The following is a 17,545-nucleotide window of genomic DNA, read 5'->3' on the forward strand; positions in this document are numbered from 1 at the left end:
CGACGGTGCCCGTATTATACCAGGATAATACTTTCCCAGCAAAATTCCCCAAACTACAAAGGCACGGAGTGTGGACCAAAAGGGGGATAAGAAATGACACCATTTATCAGTGCGACACCGGCCTGTGCAGAAAGGATTGCTTCACAGCGTAACACACATCTATGGATTATTTTTATTTTTTTATACCACCTGACTATGCCCCTTATATGCTCCGCCCCGCTTACATGTACCCCCACATTATAAAACACCAGCAATACTCAAACAAATATAGTACCAAGGAAAATCCGCTCTCCAAAAGCCAAATGGTGCTCCCTCGGCCCTGAACCCTGCAGCGTCCCCAAACAGCAGTTTCCTTCAACATATATGGCATCGTCATACCCGGGAGAACCCTTTTAACAATTTTTGGGGTGTGTGTCTCCAGCGTCATAAGCTGGGCATGACATATTTGCCACTGAATGGCATATCTAGGGAAAAATATACATTTTTAATTTGCACTATCCACAGCGCATTCATTTATGGAAAAGACCTGTGGGTTGAAAATGCTCACTACACCCCTTAATAAATGCCTTGAGGGGTGCAGTTCCATAGTGGGGGTCACTTATCAGGGGTTTCTTTTTATTATTTCACATCTGAGCGTCTGCAGTTGTGAACCAATACTTTGTAAATCGCCAAATTAGGCCTCCACTCCGCATGGTACTCTTCACTTCTGAGCCCTGTCATATGTCCAGACAAAAGATTAGTGCCCCATGTAGGGTGTTTCTAAAACCGGGAAACACCGCATAATAATTAGAGCGCTGTCTTGTTATGGTGGCACAAGCCGGGCACCACATATTGGCATATCTATGGGAAAAAATCCCATTTTCACTCTGCAACATTGAGCGCACACTAATTTCTACAAAACACCTGCAGGGTTAAAATGCTTACTACACCCCTTGGTAAATGCATTGAGGGGTGTAGTTTCCAAAATGGGGTCACTTCTGGGGGGTTTCCACTGTTTTGGGCCCACAGGTGCCCAGAAACCAATCCAGCAACATCTGCACTCCAAATTGCGGTCCTTCCCATCTGAGCCCTGCGGTTTGCCCAAACAGCAGTTTATGACCACATATGGGGTATTGCCGTACTCGGGAGAAATAGCTTTACAAATGTTGGGTTCTTTTTTTCCTTTATTTGTTGAGAAAATGAAAAAATTTGCGCTAAAGCTACGTCTTATTGAAGAAAAAGGACTGTTTTTATTTTCACTGCCTAATTCTAATAAATTCTATGAAACATCTGTGGGTCAAAATGCTCACTACACCCCTAGATGCATTCCTCAAGAGGTGTAGTTTCCTAAATGGAGTCCCTTTTTGGGCGTTTTCATTGTTTTGTCCCCTCAGGGGCTTTGCAAATGTGACCTGGCCTCCGCAAATCATTCCTGCTAAATGTGATCTCAAAAAGCCAAATAGTGCTCTTTCCCTTCTAAGCCCTGCCGTGTGTCTAAACAGCTGTTTATTACCACATGTGGGGTATTGTTTTACTCGGGAGAAATTGCTTTACAAATTTTGTGGTGCTTTTTCTCCTTCAGTCCTTCTGGAAATGAGAAAAAATTAGCTAAACCTACATTTTCTTTGAAAAAATGTAGATTATTATTTTCAGGGCCTACTTCCAATAATTTCTGCAAAAAAACTGTGGGGTCAAAATGCTCACTATACCCCTAGATAATTTCCTCAAGGGGTATAGTTTACAAAATGGGGTCACTTGTTTGGGGTTTCCACTGTTTTGTCACCTCAGGGGCTTTGTAAATGTGACATGGCCTCCGCAAACCATTCCTGCTAAATGTGAACTCCAAAAGCCAAATAGCGCTCTTTCCCTTCTCAGCCACGCCGTGTCTCCAAACAACCGTTTATTACCACATGTGGGGTGTTGTTTTACTCGGGAGAAATTTCTTTACAAATTTTATGGTGCTTTTTCTCCTTTAGTCCTTGTGGAAATGAGAAAAAAAATCGCTAAACCTACATTTTCTTTGAAGAAATGTTGATTTTAATTTTCACGGCCTAATTCCAATAATTTCTGTAAAAAACCTGTGCGGTCAAAATGCTCACTATACCCCTAGATAATTTCCTTGAGGTGTCTAGTTTCCCAGATGGGGTCACTTTTGGTTGATTTTGACTGTTTTGGCACCGCAAGAGCCCTTCAAACCTGACATGGTGCCTAAAATATATTCTAACAAAAATAAGGCCCCAAAATCCACTAGGTGCTCCTTTGCTTCTGAGGCCGGTGCTTCAGTCCAGTAGCACGCTACGGCCACATGTGGGATATTTCCTAAAACTGCAGAAACTGGGCAACAAATATTGAGTTGCATTTCTCTGGTAAAACCTTCTGTTTTATAAAAAAAATTGTATTAAAAATGTATTTCTGCAGAAAAATATGAAATTTGTAAATTTCACCTCTACTTTGCTTTAATTCCTGTGAAATGTGTAAAGGGTTAAGACATTTTCTAAATGCTGTTTTGAATACTTTGAGGGGTGAAGTTTTTAAAATGGGGTGACTTTTTTGGGGTTTCTAATATATAAGGCCCTCAAAACCACTTCACAACTGAACTGGCCCCTGTAAAAATAGCCTTTTGAAATTTTCTTGAAAATGTGAGAAATTGCTGCTAAAGTTCTAAGCCTTGTGAGGTCATAGAAAAATAAAAGGATGTTCAAAAAACGATGCCAATCTAAAGTAGACATATGGGTGATGTTAATTAGCAACAATTTTGTGTGGTATAACTGCCTGTCTTACAAGCAGATACATTTAAATTGAGAAAAATGCTAATTTTTGAAATTTTTTCGCTAATTTTTGGTGTTTTTCACAATTAAATACTGAACATATCGAGCAAATTTTGCCAGTAACATAAAGTCCAATGTGTCACGAGAAAACAATCTCAGAATCGCTTGGATAGGTGAAAGCATTCCGGAGTTATTACCACATAAAGTGACACATGTCAGATTTGAAAAATGAGGCTCTGTCAGGAAGGTCAAAAGTGGCTAAAGAGGGAAGGGGTTAATGGCCTTTGACTCTCAAAACTGACAGATGGTTTATAAAAAAATTAACTGAAAATGTATGCACAAAAAAAAATTCTATTTTAGCATACTGTCTTACTCATACAGCCTGAAAAATGTTCTAAAAAGTTTGTTTAACTCTTTATGGACGCAGTCAATTTGGGTCTCACCATAACAAACTCTTTTAAAACTGGAGCAGGCTTCTCTAACCCACGGCGATAAACAGATTACGCAGTATTTAGAGTGCTGCTCTGTGAAAGATCTTACTATTTCCCAATAGGGAGGTACAAATATTTTTGTAATAGATGGAGAAGTTGGATTGACCGACTGGATACCAGGGACAAAGTTATTACCCTAATGCCTCATGTTTGATATTTTATCTTTTTTTTTCTTTCTCTACTCATCTTCCTTGGTGTCAGGAAAGGGACAGGTGGGGTAGGAGGGGTATTGTATTTTCTTTTGTATTCTGTTTATGATTGAATTATGTCAATGAAAAAAACTGCAGAATGGAATAATCAAATAAAGAATATTAACTTAAAAAATATATAAATTCATTATCGAAGGGGGAACATGAATCTGGCCCCACATTTCCCCTGCTTTGGCCGGTGCAGGGGAAATCTAGTCTTGAATGCCGCTCATTTAAATAGACGGCTGGTCATATTTGCCAGATATGCCAGAGCAGCATCCACTCTTACAGAGCGGCTCTCTTTTCTGGCTCATAGATGTGGGCCCCGAATGAGGGATCACCATAACGTCTATATGCCCTAATAGGGCATATGAACAGAGATTGCCTTTATGAAACAATGCCTTTAAAGACAGAGCAAAACTAATAGTTTCATTTTGTTTATATTTTTTTAACCTAACTTTCTTTTTATTTACAGGATGAATTGCCGTTGTTTAACCGTTTCACGCCGCAGCCCTTTTTCAGATTTTCATTTTCCTTTTTCCCTCCCCACCTTCCAAAGGCCATAACGCCTTTATTTTTCAGTCGATATAGTACTATGAGAGCTTGATTTTTGCGGGACAAGTTGTAGTTTTTCATTTCACCATTTATTTTGCCGTATAATGTACTAGGAAACGGGGAAAAATTATTTGTGGGGTAGAAAATGAAAAAAACAGCGATTCCACCATGGTTTTTTGTGCGCCATTTTTACGGAATTCACTGTACAATTAAAACAACATATTCATTTTATTCTATGGGTCAATACGATTACGCCGATACCAAATATGTGTAGGTTTTTCTATATTTTACTACTTTTACAAGTAAAAACCTAAGTGTAAAAAAGAAAATTTATTTTGTTTCGCCAAATTCCGAGAGCCGTAACGTCTTTATTTTTCCGTCGATTAAGTGGTATAAGGGCTTATTTTTTGTAGTTTTTAATAATACCATTTTGGTGTGAATGTGACGGTTTGATCACTTTTTATTTCATTTTTTGTGTGCGATTAGGTGAACAAAAAAAAGAGATTCTGGCGTTTACAATTTATTTATTTTTACGGCGTTCACCGTGCGGGTTAAATAATGATATATTGTGATAGTTCAGACTTTTACGGACGCGGCGATACCAATTATGTTTATTTATTTAATTTTTTACTATGCTCTAGGGGGAAAATGGGAAAAGGGGGATTTTTTGAACTTAGAATATTTTAATTTCTTTTACACAAAAAAAACTACTTTATTTAACTCATTTTTTAATTTTTTATTAGTCCCCCTAGGGGACTTTAACCAGCGATCGTTAGATCGCTTGCACGATATACTGCAATACTAATGTATTGCAGTATATCGTGATTCTGACAGTCTCCTATGAAGCCCTGCCGGAGGCAGAGCTTCATAGGAGTACCAAGATGGCGGACCTGGGGGACTTCGTCAGACCCCCAGGCAGCATTGTGAACCAACGGCTCCCCCTGATCTCACCGCGGGGGGCCGTTGAGACGTTACAGGGGGTCGCCCCCCTGTTTTTAGTAATTTAAATGCCGCAATCTCTATTGAACGCGGCATTTAACGGGTTAAACAAGCGGGATCGCGCTAAAGAGCGATCCCGCTCGTAACCCGGAAGTGTCGGCTGTAACACACAGCCGACACACTCGCTCTATGGAGCGGACTCAGCCCGTGAGCCCACTCCATATTCCCCCACCCGGCGTGCGCCGTATATATACGGCGGAGGTCGGGAAGGGGTTAAAGTTGAAATCACACATGCAGTTATTGATGCAGTTTTTGCACGCATGCCCATGCCATGACACTGCCTCCAACATGTTTTACAGAGGATGAGGTGTGCTTTGGATCATGAGCCGTTCTAAGCCTTCTCCATACTTTCTTCCTCCCATCATTCTGATACAAGTTGATCTTAGTTTCATGCTGTTCCAGAACTGGGCTGGCTTCTTTAGATGTTGTTTGGCAAAGTCTAATCTGGCCTTTCTATTTTTAAGGCTGATTAATGGTTTGTGCCTTGTGGTGAACCCTCTGTATTTGCTCTCATGAAATCTTCTCTTTATGGTAGACTTAGATACTGATACACCTACTTCCGGGAGAGTGTTCTTCTCTTCGGTAGATGTTGTGAAGGGGTTTTTCTTCACCATGGAAAGGATTCTGCGATCATCGACCACTGTTGTCTTCCGTGGACATCCAGGCCTTTTGGAGTTCACGAGATCGCCAGTGCACTCTTTTTTTTCAAGAATGTACAAAACCGTTGACTTGGCCACTCCTAAAATTTGTGCTATCTCTCTGATGGATTTCTTCATTTTTTTCAGCCTAACGATGGTCTGTTTCACTGGCATTGAGAGCTGCTTTGACCTCATGTTGCGGGTTCACAGCAACAGCTTCCAAATGCAAATGCCACACCTGGAATAAACTCCAGACCTTTTACCTGCTTAATTGATGATGGATTAATGAGGGAATAGCCCATGCAGCAAATTAAATAGCTTTTGAGATAATTGTCCAATTACCTTTGGTCCCTTGAAAAAGAGGCAGCTACATAATAAAGAGCTGTAATTCATTAACCCTTCTTCAAATTAGGATGTGAATACCCTCAAATTAAAGCTGAGAGTCTGCACTTTAAAGGGGTTATCCGGGGACCAAAAATGTCTTTGCATTCATATTTTTAGGTAAAAAGAAGTCACTTACTAATATACTTTCATTAAAAATTCGGTACTAAATGGTGACGTTTAAACCCGGTGAACTGTTCCCGGAAGTCCTGGAGCTTTTCTAATAATTATGATGCACAAACACGGCCCCACGTGACTGATGGCTTGCTTCCTGTGCTGTTCATGTCGGAGTGCTATCAATGGCATGACCGCAAGGGGCTGTCACACTGCCTATTGCTGGAGTCCCCGAGCAGAGCTTCAGCTAGCGCTTTGCTCGGGACTCCAGCACTGCTCCCGACATTTGGTCAGTGATTTCAGGGGTTTCTTATAGCAGGAGTTCCCGAACAGAGCATCAGCTAATGCTCTGCTCGGGGACTCCCGTACTGCTTATGACATCACTGTCCATACACTACCGTTCAAAAGTTTGGGGTCACCCAGACAATTTTGTGTTTTCCATGAAAACTCACACTTATATTTATCAAATGAGTTGCAAAATGACTAGAAAATATAGTTAAGACATTGGCAAGGTTAGAAATAATGATTTTTATTTCAAATAATAATTTTCTCCTTCAAACTTTGCTTTCGTCAAAGAATGCTCCATTTGCAGCAATTACAGCATTGCAGACCTTTGGCATTCTAGCTGTTAATTTGCTGACGTAATCAGGAGAAATTTCACCCCATGCTTCCAGAAGCCCCTCCCACAAGTTGGATTGGCTTGATGGGCACTTCTTGCGTACCATACGGTCAAGCTGATCCCACAACAGCTCTATGGGGTTGAGATCTGGTGACTGCGCTGGCCACTCCATTACAGATAGAATACCAGCTGCCTGCTTCTTCCCTAAATAGTTCTTGCATAATTTGGAGGTGTGCTTTGGGTCATTGTCCTGTTGTAGGATGAAATTGGCTCCAATCAAGCGCTGTCCACAGGGTATGGCATGGCATTGCAAAATGGAGTGATAGCCTTCCTTATTCAAAATCCCTTTTACCTTGTACAAATCTCCCACTTTACCAGCACCAAAGCAACCCCAGACCATCACATTACCTCCACCATGCTTGACAGATGGCGTCAGGCACTCTTCCAGCATCTTTTCAGTTGTTCTGCGTCTCACAAATGTTCTTCTGTGTGATCCAAACACCTCAAACTTCGATTCGTCTGTCCATAACACTTTTTTCCAATCTTCCTCTGTCCAATGTCTGTGTGCTTTTGCCCATATTTATCTTTTCCTTTTATTAGCCAGTCTCAGATATGGCTTTTTCTTTGCCACTCTGCCCTGAAGGCCAGCATCCCGGAGTCGCCTCTTCACTGTAGACGTTGACACTGGCGTTTTGCGGGTACTATTTAATTAAGTTGCCAGTTGAGGACCTGTGAGGCGTCTATTTCTCAAACTAGAGACTCTAATGTACTTGTCTTGTTGCTCAGTTGTGCAGCGGGGCCTCCCACTTCTCTTTCTACTCTGGTTGGAGCCTGTTTGTACTGTCCTCTGAAGGGAGTAGTACACACCGTTGTAGGAAATCTTCAGTTTCTTGGCAATTTCTCGCATGGAATAGCCTTCATTTCTAAGAACAAAAATAGACTGTCGAGTTTCCCATGAAAGCTCTCTTTTTCTAGCCATTTTGAGCGTTTAATCGAACCCACAAATGTAATGCTCCAGATTCTCAACTAGCTCAAAGGAAGGTCAGTTTTATAGCTCCTCTAAACAGCAAAACTGTTTACAGCGGTGCTAACATAATTGCACAAGGGTTTTCAAGTGTTTTCTAATCATCCATTAGCCTTCTAACACAGTTAGCAAACACAATGTACCATTAGAACACTGGAGTGATGGTTGCTGGAAATGGGCCTCTATACACCTATGTAGATATTGCATTAAAAACCAGACGTTTGCAGCTAGAATAGTCATTTAGCACATTAACAATGTATAGAGTGTATTTCTGATTAATTGAATGTTATCTTCATTGAAAAAAACTGTGCTTTTCTATAAAAAATAAGGAAATTTCTAAGTGACCCTAAACTTTTGAACGGTAGTGTATATGGACAGTGACTTCAGGGGATTCCTAACGCTGGAGTCCCCGAGCAGAGTATCAGCTGAATTTCCCCTCCGCAGCATGCACATTATGTTGCGGAGAAGCAGTGGAATTTCACTGCGGATTTCAGCCTTTGCAATGCAAAAACTGAAATCTATGGCAAGTCCGCTGTGATATCTGCAATATCTGAATTACCTGTCACATATGCAAATGTTGGTGCAGATTAGTTGCGTAATTGCCCCGAATCTGAACCAAAATTTGCAGAGGAAAAATTCTGCCAGGTCAAATTCTGCCACAGTTTCTGCAGAAATTCCGTTGAAAGTAGCAGACATTCCACTGCGCAAAAAACGCACCATTTCCTGCATGTTTTTTTACTGGAGAAAATGGTGCGCATTTTGGTGCGTTTTTCACAATCTTAGGAATTCTGTCCACTTTCCGCATCGGGAATTGATATTTTGCAGTACGAAAAATACGCACCGCATGTCAATTTTTGGTCTGAATTTTTACGCAGCATGTGGATGAGATTTGTTAAATCTCACCCACTTTGCTGCTGCTGTATTCTGCTGCGTATTTTCCATTTACAATTCCGGTCGGAAAATACACAGCAATTCCACTACGTGTGGACGTGGCGGAAATTTTCCACTGTGGATTTTGACGAAAATTTGATGCACATTTGAGGGTTCATCCAGACGTGGCGGATTTCGCAACAGACTGAGCATGCTGCGGAATGTAAATTTTGCACCGCAAGCTATTTTTCGCACCGTTGTTTTCTGCAATATCTGCACTAAGTAAACTAACAAGCTATAGAAACCAAAGACATAAAAATCTGTTGTGGATTTCCACTACAGCATGTCCGCAGCGGAATTCTGTTGCAAATCTGCCATGCCTGATCATGCCCTAGGGGCAGATTTTGTTTTGTTTCAGCCATAGAAATTTCTGCAACAAAGTCGCATGTGAATCCACCCTTAGGGCACGTCCACACATGGCGGAATTGCTGTTGAATTCTGCTGCGGACACTCCGCATTGGAATTCTGCAGCAGCCGTTTTTTTCATTTCTTTCTATACATTTTTAGGAAAGTACGTTCAGACGCGACTGAATTTTTCCGCTTCAAATGTTGGTGCAGATTTGGGGCAATTACGCAACAAATCTGCACCAACATTTGCATATTTGACAGGTAATTCAGACGTTGCAGATATGACAGCGGACTTGCCACAGATTTCAGTTTTTGCATTGCAAAGGCTGAAATCAGCAGTGAAATTCCACTTCTTCTCCGCAACATCATGAGCATGCTGCGGAGGGAAAATTCTGCACCACAGCCTGATTTCCGCACAGTTATTTTCTGCAACGTCTGAACTAACTTTCTTAAAAATGTATAGAAACAAATGTAAAAAACGGCTACTGCAGAATTCCACTGCGGACTGTCCGCAGCGGAATTCAACAGCAATTCCGTCACGTGTGAATGTGCCCTCATTTGCGGAAATTAGGCTGCGGTGCAGATTTCTCGCTCCGCAGCATGCGCTTTCCATTGCGGAGAATAAGCGGAATTTCACTGCGTATTTCAGCCTTTGCAATGCAAAAACTGAAATCTGTGGCAAGTCCGCTGTGATATCTGCAACGTCTGAACTACCTGTCAAATATGCAAATGTTGGTGCAGATTCGTATCGTAATTGCCCCAAATCTGCACCAACATTTGCAGCAGAAAAACTCTGCCACGTCTGAACGTGCCCTAAGGGCTTATTCAGACGAACGTGGTGAAACTCGGAAGTGAAAAATGGCCGTCTTTCACGTCCTCGTTGCCCCTGTGCAGGTCCCATTTTCACGGATGCCCGTAGACTTGAGTCTATGGAGGGATCCGTGAAAACGGAAAATAGGACATGTTCTATTTTTCAACAGAACCTTCACACGGTACGTTGAAACAACAGCCCCGTGAACGGCCGCATTGAAATACATGCGTCCTTGTGACGGCCGTTGTTTTAACGGCCGTCACACGGACGTATTCTATGTTTCTTTGAAGAAAGGCCGTAGTAGCATAGCACCAAGCATGGACCGACCACAGGTCCTGTAGGCCAACAAGGATTTTCTAGAAGGGCAACTCCAGTCACTGCTGGTATTACCACCAACAATGAAGTAAATATTATACATTAAATTAAAGATGTAAAAAATATATTTGTGCTTGCCAAATTATTTTTTTATTTATAATCTCTGTCCTGTCATGCTTCTTGGTGGGCCACATATTTTATATACTATTTACTCTGTGCTGCCAACATTGCTTTTCTGTAGCATAAGGAATATAATTTATATACTTTATATTAAACTATGTATATATTTTTTTTAATTACAGAGGCTTATCTACATGGATCACTTGTCCACTGAAGCTAATATCGGAGATGCTCTATCTTTTGTGAGAACCTGCCATTTAGTGACAATGTTAGAGAACAGCTTGTATAAAGCAAAAAGTGCAAAACTTCAGTGTTCAAAAGTTCTGGTCCCCAAAGATCTAACCACACGGGTCGCTCAGGAGGCACTAAAATTATCTTTGAATGAGCCCTGTGGACTGCGAGGCTGCATTATATATGTGAATCTGGAAAGCAACAATAAGCAAGCTGCCTTGGACACAATTGTATATGACTGTTCAGTTGAACCAACCTTTGAACTGAAGCTTGTTTTAAAACAGGACACTCAAGGATGGGACTACCTAAGAGATCTCCTCATCAACAGAACCTGTTTCCCACAACTTTTCAGAAGTGTTATCAAATTAAGTCCCAAGTTTCATATCTCCAAAAGTAGATTGTATTTTTCAGTTATTGGGGCAGAAAATGAAGAGTGTTAGTTATGAATACTAATGTGTTTAATATTGTCAGCATTAAGCCAGGATCACACACGCAGTTTTTGGCTCAGGTTTGTGGGGTGAAATGGGAAGAAAAAAAGTGATCCCTCCATTGTTTTTGTGGGTTTAGGTTTTCTGGCGGTCACCGTGAGGAGTAAAGGACATGTTAACTTTATTCTACATGTCAATACGACTACAGAGATACCAAATTTATATGGTTTTATTTAAGATTTACCAGTTTTACAAAGAAAAAAAAAATTGTTAAAAAAAAAAAAATTGTGCCACCATATAACTTTTTTATTATTCTGTTGATTGAGCAGTGTAAGGACTTGTTTTTTGCGGAGCGACCTGTAATGTTATTGATATCATTTTGTGGTATATGTGACTTTTTGCTCACTTTTTTTTCCTTTCTTTTGCGGAGTAAGGCCGTATTCACACGGACGTGTCCGTTTTGCGCACGCAAAAAACGCTTATGGATGCAGCGATATTAATTATGTTAAGTTGTAATTTTTTTACATTACGTTAGGGGAACAATGGGAAAAGAGGGGTTTTTTGAACTTCTATTATTTTTTTGGGTACATTAAAAAAAACAACTTTTTTTTACTTTTTTCTATTAGATTTGAACTAGCAATCGTTGGATACTTATATATTGCAGTATATTGTGTTTTTATTAGATACTGGCAGGGCTTAAATGGAGCACAAAGATGGGAGACCTGGGGGCCTGCATTAGGCCCCCAGGCTGACATCACAAACATCGGCACCCGGCGATTGTGACACGGAAGGGCCGATGTGCAGAGGGGGCCGTCCCCCTTTTTCTAATGGCTTTTAGATGCCGCTGTCGCTATTGATCGCGGCATCTAAGTGTTTAAACGGCCAGGATCGAAGTAATCTTTGGTCACGGCCGGTGCAGTGATTTGTCAGCTGTATGTTACAGCCGAGAGCCTGCTCCATACTCCCCCTTGGCAGCTGTCACGTAACATGTCGTGACATGCAAAGTAGTTCAAAAAGTGACCATGGCAGATTTTGTAGGCATTTTGCTTTGTGCTATCTCCAGGGATCATCTGCTCTTATAGTAAATTTCTCATACCTTTGCATGACTGATAATCCAGAATATTTGATAATATAGCACCTATTAAGCCCTATTAAAGCAGTATTGAAGGAATTTTACTGTATTTAGTATCAGGTGTACAAGTGATGGTCCACAATAGTCAATTTTATTTTCATATTGCTGTGACCCTGTTTGTAATAATTTATAGAACAGCCTTCACATATGTAACCGTACATCAGTTATTTACCATGTTTTCATTTTCCCATTTTGTATTCTAAAGTAAGTAAGAAAAAAGAACAAGTAAGCAATATGTGGCATTTAAAGGGGTGAAAGATTGTCAAACAACAACATTATATCCTTTTGCAGCCTATAGCTAAAGATTTGCACCGAAATATGGGTTAGATGCAGTGAGGCTTTAAAGCAGAAATGTTGCAATGGGGAATTTAAGGCTATGTACACCTTTGAAGAAAAATAAATAATTATTTAATAAGCGTGTTTAGTGATTTCAAACAACTTTTCATTGGACTTTAATAAAAAAAAAAAATTAAAATATAATAAAAAATTATTTAAACTTTTTAAGATACAACTTCTATGCATCCTGTATACACAGAAGCTGTATCCTGCTGTCAAAGCCGACTCCATCAGGTCAGCTACACTGACGGCTCCGGTCAAAGCAGGTCCTGGGTATCCTGATAATAACGATCACATTTAAAGGGAACCTGTCACCATCATTTTACCTCTTAAACCAGCAATACCAGGTGGTAGTGGGTGAAAAATCATTTCTATATAACCTATAATTGTCTTCTTAGTCGGCTCTGTACCTTTAGTACAGAGTTTTTTAGTCTTCCCACACCGTACGCTAATGAGCATAAAAAAGTCAAATCTTTGTTTGAAAAGTCATATCTCCATTCAAGTCTGTCTGAGTTTACCCCGCCTCCTTACTTTTGATTGACAGCTCCTCGCCTTCCCCCAGCACAAAAATCCCGTGCTTGTGCATTGATGTCCTCTTCTGGGGTGTGCGCACTAAGGGACACCGGATTATTACGATAAAAGGCGCAAAATGTTTGCAGACCGTTATTTGCAGTCGGCGGAGGAGTTTAGGAGAAGGGATAACGGCAATGAACTTTTTATAGCAGCGGCCAATGAGGGATAAGTAAAGTTCAATAGATGAAATGATGGTGACAGGTTCCCTTTAAGTTGACGATGTGATCCTTTTTAGCCGGATCCTGTGCGTCAAATATACGCAGAACCAGCTTTTACCGGAGCCATCAGTACAGCTGACCTGACGGAATCGGCTTTGATGGCAGGATACAGCTTCTATGTATACATTTTAGGTGTATATAGCATTTAAGATGACTGATATATTTGGTCCATCATTAGAAAGCGATAAAGGGGTTGACTTATCAGGGGATTCCTCTCTAATAGGACATATCGACAGGGGTGGTCTTCATGACACAACCCATTAAAAAATTCTCACTGCATTTTTACTTGCGGTATATAGCTTTACTTCTACAATAAGGGCATGGCCAGACATGGCGGAATTGCTCTGGAATTCCGCTGCGGCCAGTCCGCTGCGGAAACCCGCAGTGGACATTTTCTCCATTGGTTTCCACACCTTTATAGTTAGGTTCGTGCACACGTGGCGGAAAACTCCGCTGCGGACCATGGGCTGCGGTGCGGAATTTGGTGTCCGTAGCATACACTGGCTGTTGCGGACGTGTAGCGTACTTGTTGCGGACTTATTGCGGAATTTCTCCATTGACTTCAATGGAGTTTCAAAATTCCGCAATGAAATCCGCAGATGTTATGTGTGTTGCGTTGAGTATTGGTTTTACAAACAGGATATTTCATCATTCTGGCTGGACCTATGTGTTTCGAGGTCTATAGTCAGACTGAGATGAAATGTTTTAAAAGACAGCAGGAAGTACTCTTCACCTGAATCCGCAACGGCTAATCCACATCAATTTACTGCACATTTTAGGAAAAGCCGCAACAGAATCTGCAATGCAGATTATGTGCGGCATTGATGCGGACAGTGTCGGCAGAAATACGCCACGTCTGGCCATGCCCTTACACCACAAAAAAAAACATTTTGCAGAAGAAGGGTATGTTCACACGGCCTATTTTCAGCCATTTTTCGGGCCTGTAAACCCCCCTGAAAAACGGCTAAAAATACGGCAGCTGAACGCCTCCAAACATCTGCCCATTGATTTCAATGGGGCCTTTTGTAAAACGACACGTAAAAAAAGCCCCGTAAAAAAGAAGTGCATGTCACTTCTTCAGCCGTTTTTGGAGCTGTTAAATGCATAAAAAAACGGCTGAAAATCAGGGGCTGTTTTGCCTTGAAAACAGCTCCGTATTTCACAGCCGTTTTTCGTTTGCCGTGTGAACATACCCTCATTCTATCATCTTACTGCTTTATTACTGACATAACTCAGGTATTAGGCACAAATTTAATTTATAGGTTTCCCTTTTAAAAACTAATTGTACAGATCACAAAAGGTTGATCACTTTCATTTAATTTCAGTAGAAATTAATCAGTTCAAATAGTTCTGCTGTAATGTCACATGCCAATATGTTTTTTTTTAATTGTTGAATTATGCTGTTGTTCTGTTAGGCCTCATGCACACGACCGTAAGGGAATTTGCTGTCCGCAAATACGGATCTGATGGCTACGGATACACATCTGTAGCCGTCTGCCATAGCAGAAGCGCCCATAAACTTCTATGGGCGAGTCCATGCTGCAATTGCGGATAAGAATAGGACATGTCGTATCATTTCTACCGCACGGACACACATCTGTAAATATACGGAAAGGTGTCCGTGGCCAATAGAAATCAATGGGTGCGCAAAGTAGTGATCGTAAGAAAATGTAATAGTCAGAATTGAAAAAAACAAATAATATTAACCACTAAAACTGACTTATATGTGACTGGATAATATATACATTAAAAATAACATGCACATCAACTGATGCATGGAGTTGTATTATGGTCTACTGGCTAAATATCTGAGCAAGAATGTATTGATTTATATATCTGCAGGCAGCATGCTATAGAGCAGGAGGTGCTAAACAGATTTATACATCATTTGTGGGGAAAGATTCAGCTTAACTTGTATTTTATTTATCTAAGTCTCTGCTCATCCTGGCCTAAAGAGTCAAGTGGGCAGTCCTACTAAATGATTGTCAGCCTTCCCTGTATGAGTGTGCAAAGATCACTGAGTAGGGTCGACCGACTGAAATATTTAGCCAGGAGACCACAATACAACCCCATAATATCTGCATTTTTAACATGACAGGTTCCCTTTTAATTGGTAATATACATAATGCAAATCGTATTTGTGCGACAGTGTCTGCATTGACAATTAAATAGGGGGGGGCTGCTGAATAATTTTTTCGATTTTCAATACTTAAAACTCTTAATAAATCTTTGTATTTTTATTAAAATTATAGTATTTGACTCATTGTTTTTTTTACCGACAATGGAAATTAGGGTACATCCTTTTTAGGTTATATAAAACAATCAGCCATAACAATACAGCCACTTGAATAATATTGCGTGAGGTCTCCTCTGAACGGCTGAGACATGTACTCTGCAAAACCTCTGAAGGTGCCCTGTGGTATCTGGAACCAAAATGTTAGCAGCAGATCCTTTCAGTCTTGTAAGTTGTAAAGTGGGACCATCATCCATTAGACTTGTTTTTCCAGCACATCTAAACATTCCCAAACATATTGACATCTGGGGAATTTGGAGGCCAATGTCAACACCTTGAAATCTTTGTCATATTCCTTAAACCATTCCTGAACAATTTTTGAGATGTGGAAGGGTGATTTATCCTACTGAAAGAGGCCACTGCCATAAGGAAATACCGTTACCATAAAGGGGTTACTTTGTCTGCCACAATGTTTAGGTAGCGGGGTAAGTGTCAAAGTAACATCTACATGAATGCCAGCACCCAAGATTTCCCAGCAGAACATTGCCCAGAGCATCACATAGCCTCCACCAGATTGCCTTCTTCTCATGGTGCATCCTGGTGCCATCTCTTCCCCAGATAAGCCACACACATGCAATCGGCCTTCCACATGATGTAAAAGAAAACGCAATTCATCAGACCAGGTTGGCTTCTTCCATTGCTCCATGGTCCAGTTCTGATGCTCCAGTGCCCGCTGCAGGTGCTTTTGGCGGTGGCCAGGGATCAGCCTGGGCAATCAGATCGGTCGGCGGCTAGACAGCCCCAAACGCAGCAAGCTGCAATGCACTGTATTGAAATCTTTATATCATAGCCAGTATTACCTTTTTCAGCAATTTGTGCTACATTAGCTCTTCTTTGGGATTGGACCAAACAGACTAGACTTCACTCCCCATGTGCACCAATGAGTCTAGGTGCCTCTTCTGTGCATGAGCCCTTATTTTGTCTGTTACCTGCTCAGTTTTCTGTTGCTATTTCTTTTGTGTCAAATATTTGAACTAAATAAACAACCTGAAAAAACAATATAAAATAAACTGCATTTCACCTTATCAGTAAACATTTACAATTAATTTCTCATAACATCATAGCCCAAATTGGAATAGTAGATCGAATAATAAAGGGTTCAATGTTTAGGCCCCTCATTCACCAAATTGTCCAAGTGCAAACCCAAGTACAAATACTATTGCTGCAGTATTACCAAGAAAGACTGGCACAATTGGAACTGATATTGCTGCATGTTGTCATGTGATCCAAAAGACAACAATGCCATCCCAAAAAATGTTCATCAAAGTATTAAATGCATGGCAAATTTTGCGCCTGGACAACCATAGCCCCCCTTCTGTTTGTTGCTCGGATGCGCAGGCCGTAGTGGTGTTGTGAGTCACAAAGACAACAAGGCCAATATTACAAATGATACCACTAAACAAGGGACAAACAATACAGCCACACCATAACCACATATTAATACAGCTTGGTGACTGAATAATACTACCATACTGTTACTGAATAAAAAACACTATACAAAGACAAATAAAAGTAGATACCAGTTTTACATAGGCGCTCTGCACACCACATAAGTGAATACAGTAAAGGTACATTCAGTAACTCACAGGTGACGTCTTCTCTGATTGGAGTCATTCCCTTTCCTCATCGTCTTTATCTGGGCCAGACCGCCATGGCGATTTCTTCCAGCAATGACTTGTCTCTGCAGAATTTACAGCACAGATATCTTTGACTCCTTGATTTTCGAGCATCTTCCCCACCTATTCCCAAACAGTAATAATGCCCCCTATAGGACCTGTTCTGTAATAGTGCTCCTTTTAGTGCCCCACACAGTAATAGTGCCCCTTTTAGGCCCCACAGTATTATAGTGCTCCACACAGTAATAGTGCCCCCCAAACAGTAAAAGTGTCACCGCACAGTAGCAATGTCCAACTTTGTGCCCCCATATAGTAGTTAGGTGCCTTCATATAGTAGTTAATTATGCTCATATAGAAGTTAGGTGCCCTCATATAGTAGTTAGGCCCCAATATAGTAGATAGGTGCCCCATATAGGTGTTTTGCGCCCATATAGTACA

The sequence above is a fragment of the Rhinoderma darwinii genome, chromosome 1 (genome assembly GCF_050947455.1).
Source record: "Rhinoderma darwinii isolate aRhiDar2 chromosome 1, aRhiDar2.hap1, whole genome shotgun sequence".
Lineage (NCBI taxonomy): Eukaryota > Metazoa > Chordata > Amphibia > Anura > Rhinodermatidae > Rhinoderma > Rhinoderma darwinii.